The 7443-nt window shown below is 35.7% G+C and overlaps 1 long non-coding RNA gene across 1 annotated transcript; it reads left to right on the top strand.

Annotated features, from left to right (window-relative positions):
• Positions 1 to 6186: 6186 nt before the first annotated feature.
• Positions 6187 to 7055, top strand: LOC145651651 (uncharacterized). The gene is made up of 3 exons (XR_014117443.1): positions 6187 to 6263; positions 6402 to 6746; positions 6987 to 7055. It is a non-coding gene; the product is annotated as an uncharacterized LOC145651651 (long non-coding RNA).
• The last annotated feature ends 388 nt before the right edge of the window (positions 7056 to 7443 follow it).

The following is a 7443-nucleotide window of genomic DNA, read 5'->3' as shown; positions in this document are numbered from 1 at the left end:
ACACACAACATCTTGTGTTTACACTTGCATTTATATGTGGATAATCCCCATCTCTATTGTCATGCATGCCCAAGTGTACTTTGGTGGTACAACACAAGTGCTTTGCTAATCTGGTTGGCTGCAAGATAACTCGATGTGTGATACTGACAACAGGATGTACAGTGGTAGGCTTTTTTGAAACTCAAAACAATTATAAAACCAAAAACACACTTAGACCAACATCAGTCAAATGGATATTTATATTACTAAAAATCTTTAAGTAAAAGTTATTTATAAATTTGTTTCCATTTTACTTGGTGTAATCTTTTTTTTATGAAGTGTGTACATCACTGTGAGTTTTGGTTTCCTCTAAAGACCCTGCCTTTGATTAACTGCCTCTGCCATGAATCACTGAATCACCAATTACACCACTGACTCTTTCATATATGTGGTATCAAGGCATGTGTAACTTGTTCTAGTAGCACTGAGACTGAAACTTTACGAGATGTACAGTATTCACAATCTCTGGGCAAATAAAATAAACTATTAAAGAAAAACAATGCTGAACTACATCATAACTACGTGTATAGTAGTCATTAAAATGTGAGCACTACTTCTAAACGTGATTGGGGCCTGATTTCCTGTTGGTTGTTCTTGCTACTCTATAGGAAACAGAAGTGCAGATAATGATCTCTCACTGAAACAAGGTGGTGGAAGGGTGCTGGTTGGATTATATTTGACCAGAGGGGCTCAACTCAAACCATTGAGTTCTATCACCTTATTCAGCCTCTCATAGTGCTGCCTGAAAACTTAAATACACCTTCAGTTTATCAGTTTAATAATAAATCACTTTTATTTGCCAGTATGTGTTTTTGGCACTGGATAATTTAGTCTGTCATGTTTAAAAAATGCTAAAAAATGTATCACACAGGAACAAAATGTTCATTCATATTAATGACATACATTATACAATGGAAAGCCATTCAAAGCAATAAAATCAGAATCAACTAAGTTATAAAATTAGAAAATATCAAAGTGTACACATGTCTGTGTAATATCAATATTACGTTATAAGGGCACTCAAATGCTCATCCTACCAAATGTGTTTTTAACTTTTGAATGTAACAGGCTAACACAACTTAGATCTTTTGTCATTGACACTTTTAGAAACTTTTGCTTCAGGTTATAACTGTTACTTGTTTGATAAAGTTACAATGATCGTTTTACTCCTCTATAAAATATGTACAGATTTTACAGTTTTAAAATGTTTCAGATTATTTTGTTTCATGAATTGTCTTGGGAGTTGTTTTTTGATCACTAATGCAGGAAGTCATCATGAACAGAGGGCACTATTGTAGAATTTCTGGTTTTACAGTCAAGGTCAAATAAGATAGACAAGACCTCAAAACTTCCCCCAGCCAATGAAAATTTATCTCTGGATTAATAAAGATTGGTGCATTCATCAATTCCTCAGAGCTGTCACTGAATTATAACGGCAAGGGTATCCAAAATTAAACCAAACAGAGCCTGACAGTGCAGGAATATGGTTATTCTATAATGTCATCCTACCATACTCAGATCACTTTGTCTCAAGTACAGTGCCAACATCAGTTTACTTCCCTCTTTAGCTGCTTTCTGAGAGAATGCTGTGAGAACACAGTTTTAGACCTTGTGGTCACTGTGAATATAGTCATATGAAAAAAACACCACAAGTTTAGACTGATAGTGTCTGATAATACGCTTCTTATATACAAGAACAGTGGTGAAACTTTTTTAACCAAAATATTCTACTGCTTAGTGTCATGAAATACATACAAAAAGAAAACATTGCTACAATAATACATTTCCAGAAAAATGGGAGCTCATATATTAACCTTGTACTAGCAGACACCAAAATGACTGTAAATGACAGATACCAAAAACTTCTGCAAAAACACCAGAGACCTATAACAATAAAATAGAGTAAGAGCACTTACAAGGAGACTGAAACACAGCAACACAAGCCCCGTAAATAATCTTGTCTGTGTAATATACATATTACATAATGAGGACACTTATACTCTCCTCCTGACAAATGTGTTTTTAACTCTTGAGTGCTTCTGGCTAACACACCTTAGAGCTGTCACAGTGTGCAGAGCTCCCAGCAAGAGAGACATACCCATTCACTCACACACACACATAGACACACACACGCACACACACACAAAAAAAATAAAAAAATAAAAAAAAATCCAAAAAAAAAAATCAAGGTTTTACAATCAAGGCCAAATAAAGTAGACAAGACCTCAAAACTTCCCCCAGACAATGAGAATTCATCTCTGGATTAATACAGATTGGAGCATTTATCAATTTCTCAGAGGTGACACTGAATTATATTGGCCAGAACATCCAAAATTGTGGAGAAATATTTTAAACTAAAATATTCTAATACATAAATTAAGAAAACAGTACTACAATAATAATAATACGTTTCCAGTAACATGGGCGCTCATATATTAAACTTGTATTCTGCCAAAACACCCAAAACCCATAACAGTAAAACATAGTAAGTGTACTTACAAGGAGACTGTAACAAAGCAACAAGTTACACTGCATAAGAATATAATGCAAAAAAAAAAAAAAAAAGTTACTTTTTATAAAAAGGACATAACCATAAAAAACTATAGATTTTTTTTAGACTATCCCATCATAATGGACAACAAAAAAGATCACATGTAAATGCATAAATGATCATAACTGAAGTTTTCATAAAGTTTGTGTACATGTGGAAGTAGAGAGACTGATTTACCAGAGTAGTGTAAGTACTCGGATATGAAATGAAACTGTTCAATGTAACAGTAAGTCAAATTTCAAAGTCTTATTTATTTATATAGTACATTTTACAATGGCCATGGTCACAAAGCACCTTTACAGATGTCTGAGTCCCCAGTGAGCAAGGAAAAACTCTCAAAGAGTAAAAACAAGACACCTTGAGAGGAACCCAGACTCAAAAGAGGAGCACATCATCCTCTGCTCAACACCGGCCATCACAACAGGAACAAAATAAGCAAAAAAGAACTAAATCAGTAATAAGAAGAAGTAAATAACAAGTATATTCTAGGTTTCCAGGAGTCCTAGTCTGCGTATAAGTGTTTAAAATCCATCTAGCACAGATACAACCAAGGAAAAGTCACCCAGATACAGAACCCTCTTGGCAGTTCTCAGAGCGCACATGAGCTATGGGGAGCTCACATTTGCGCTTGATGACAAACCGAGTGCCTAGAAATGGGTTATCTTCGCATTCACTCCGCCTACTCACGTCTTGCACTGCAGGCCGCTCTCCCCTGCAGCGATGGTCAAGACGGGTACACTCTTGGCGCTTACCTGGGATCTCGTCGATATCACAATATAGAGCATCCTGCTTCTTCCGGGAACAACGAGATGCCCGTGTACCCGTAGTGGCAGGGGATTTGTTGTCTCTGGTTTGGTGAAGCTGAGACATAACAAACTCGGACAGTGTGGAAACAATCCTTGTTGGGCTGTTCATTCTGTAACATTGAGTGGTAAGCAGGCAGACACGTGCAGAGAGGAGCGAGATTTATTATGGGCAAATCCAAAATCAGAGTCATTATCGTAGTCCAGGGTCAAAGAGCCAACACGGAGAGTATGGGGATACATGAGTAAACAAAACAAGAGTACATTAAAAGCAAACAAGGGAAACAGGCTATAACAAAAGAATAGGGAAAACCCGGGGCTAGGAAACACAAAGGTTAGGAAACACGGAGTACAAACCAATACAACCATACGAATAAACATACAAACACAATGAACTGAACACATTCAATCAATGAACCACAACGAAACACATTCACTATCATTCAAATGAAAAGCCACGACCAAGGCACACAATGGGGTTTAAATATATGAACTTGAAACGAGGTGTAAGCGATCAAACAAGGTGAGGTCAAAATGAAACTATGGAATGGAAATAAACACAAGACAGGGAAAACACGGAAGATGGAAGGGACTGATCATGACACTTGTGTCAGATTTAGACACACTCCAGTTAAAGGTTTGCATGCTTTCAGAAAAAGCACAAATACAATTTCCTTTTTGTTATTTTTGCTAGTCTTTGGAAAACAGAAGTGCAGATAATGATCTCTCACCAGAAACAGGGTGGTGGAGGGGTGCTGACTGGATTATATTTGACCAAAGGTGCTCAACTCAAACCACTGAGTGATCTTCATTTAACTGGCCTCACATAGTGCTGCCTGAAAGTTAAATTAATCTGCCAAACATATTATCATTATAATAATAAATCACATTTATTTGCCAGTATGTGTTTTTTTACACTGGAGTATTTAGTCTGCCATGTTTGAAAACTGCTCAGTGTATCACACAGGAACACACAGTATCAGTATTACTGACATACATTACACAGGGGAAAGCTATACAAACCAATAAAAACAGAAGCATCCAAGCTATAAAAGTAAAAGATTCCAAAGTGCAATTTAAAAACACATCCTGTACTCATCCCCCTAAATCATGCTGTCTGTGTAACATAAATATTACATTATGAGTACACTTATACTCTCCTCCTGCCAAATGTATTTTTTTTTACTCTTGAATTCAGCAGGCTAACACACCTTAGAGATTTTGTTTGTGTTTACTTTTGAAAATATTTTTCAGGTTATAACTGGTTTTATAATGGCTCCAGGTACAATGATCATTTCATTCATCTGTAAAATATACACTTTTTACATTTTTATGTTTAAAAAGATTATTTTCTTTCCTTTTCTTTTTTTTCTCTTTTCTTAAGCATCTCAGGAAACATTTTTTGATCATTAAGGCAGTACAGCATCATCAAACACAGGGAACTAAAGGGGAACTTCTAGTTTTACAATAAAGGTCACATAAGATAAACAAGACCTGAAGATTTTATCCTGAGAGTGAAAAGGTATCTCTTGAGTAATTCAGATTGCTGCATTCATTAATTTTTAAGACATGATACTGTATTTCATTGGCCAGGACATCCGCAGTTAAAGTAAAAACAGCCTGACAGTGCAGGAATAGGGTTATTCTATAAGATCGTCATACATACTCAGATCACTTTGTCTCAAGTACAGTGCCAACCTCCATTTACTTTCCTCTTTAGCTGCTTTCTGAGAGAATGGTGTGAGAACACAGTTTTAGACCTTGTGGTCACTATGAATATAGACATAGGAAAAAAAAAAACAAACAAACACAGGTCTAGACTGATAGTGTCTGATAATACACTTACTATGTGCAAATGCAGTGTGCCATTTTTTAAAAATAAAATAATACTAATGCTTAGGCAAGAAACACTTAAATTAAGAAAACAGTTACCAACATTACCAACAACCTGGGAACTCATGTATTAACCTTGTACTAACAAATAACAAAATAGAACACAAGACGATGTTAAACATTATCCAACGTAACAAATGCATGGGAGGAAAAATATGAAATTAAAAAAGAACAGTCAATTTGATATTTATTAAAGCCTTCAGTCAAACCCAGCCCCACTGACACTGTTAAACTGTGCTCAGTGCCACCTGTTACATATGGGCACCTGTTACACTCAGTGTCATCAGGTCCATAATAATCGTGTGTATTACACCACCAAGCATTCCCCAACACAGCAGATCCATACTGGTCTCTGGGGACTGAGGCCATATCCAGCCTCACTGGCACTGTTAATGCATGCTCATTTGTAGCTACAATGTTAACAATGACATGACACAACATCCCACTCATCTGTGCAGTCCTCTATGTACCTGAAACACTGAACACCTCAGCTATTCTACCTTTATGCATTTCCCCAACTAACCTACAATTTTGCAAACAAGATTAAAAGCAAGATTTTTATATCATGTTTTACTCTGTCTTTTGTGGTATAGTGTAGTAGGTAACAACATTGGGGCAAGTGCTCTATGCTTTATCAAAAAGTGTCCTTGGGCAAGACTCCTAACATTACAGTTGCCTGTCTGTAACATGTTTGAAATTCAAAGTCACATAAGTAGATAAAATATCATACATGGATGTTGGACGTAAACGAGTTTTACAAGAGATCAGATGCTGATAGTGGCCAAACAATGTTGTGAGACAACAAGATCATGTGACTTTTGCCAGCCAATGAGATTTTCATTCATGAGACCTGAAAGTTCATGAAGTTTAGTTAGTTTGTCAGTTACTTTTTTTCAAAGCGTCTCCTCTGAGGTTTGAGCGTTATGGTGCAATGATGGTACCAGTCTGGATACTTATATTTTTCAGCTACAAGACATGTATGGTTCCAAATCTTTACTAGTGTTCAAAATTACGTGTTACTGTACTTTGTTTTTGGATTAATATTCAATATTTATTGGATTACATGTTTTTTTCCAAATTTTTCCTTATTGGTCTGATTCTGTTTCATTTTATAGGTCCTGTTCAAACTACAAACCATGCTAATCAAGAAGTCCGGAAGCAACCTGGAGAAAATATCACTCTTACCTGCACATTTACAACAGATTCTACTAACATACCTTGCATATGGTACAAGCAAAGACTGAACCAGGAGCCTCAGCAAGTAGGATATTTGCAAAAAAATAAACTGGCTACAATTGTATCTCCAGTCAACAAATCCAGATTCAAAATTACTTGGAATAACACCACGAACTCTCTGACTATTCTAAATCTTACTGAAGATTATAAGGGAACATATTTCTGTGGCGGGAGAGATGGACATATCTTTAACTTTTACTCTGCTACATTCGTCAATGTGACAGGTAAATAAGTTATTTATTTTAAACATCTTAAAACATAATGCTACTGTTATTTTATGAAGTAGAGAATTAAATGTCTTATGAATAAATACAATGATTTTTACAGTCTGTGGATTGCAAAGTGCTATAAGATACCCATGTTTTTAATAGAACCTGCTAATTCTTTAGTAGTACACTTGCTTAAACATGTGAGGGAAACCAAGATGAACTAAAAGCAGGCACTGTGTGTATTTTATTGAACAGCACACGCAGAGTTAAACCCAAGAGAGACTACCAATAGTGGAAAAGGGTCAGGAAGCCAAAAAACAACACAATCAAGCAAGTATCTTTGTGCCTCTTTGCTTTAAATAAAGTGATTATCATAGAAATTTGCTCTTCAAGATTCTATATAACAGCCACAAGTGTTCTATAAAGCAAATGCCGTTCTCTTAAAAATCTAGCTTGACCATATGAAAGACACCAAGATAAACTAAGAGCCTACAATATTTTTAGAATTCACAGGATGTCAGGGTTTATACACATCGTTGCATCAAATTTCAGCATTAGAGTTTGTGTTGGTGCACCAAACTTAATCTTTGTTCAATTATACTTTTTTCTACATTTATATATCTTCATTTTAATTCATAGCAGAGCTGTGTAGTTAATATTTGACATAATGGTGGCATAACAGGGTGCTCAGGCTAAACCTTTTAAAATGTTT

This window comes from Electrophorus electricus, chromosome 16, assembly GCF_041902795.1.
Source record: "Electrophorus electricus isolate QZ-2024a chromosome 16, ASM4190279v1, whole genome shotgun sequence".
Classification (NCBI taxonomy): Eukaryota; Metazoa; Chordata; class Actinopteri; order Gymnotiformes; family Gymnotidae; genus Electrophorus; species Electrophorus electricus.
The sequence above is the reverse complement of the archived record's forward strand: the minus strand, read 5'-3'. Positions and strand labels throughout refer to the sequence as shown.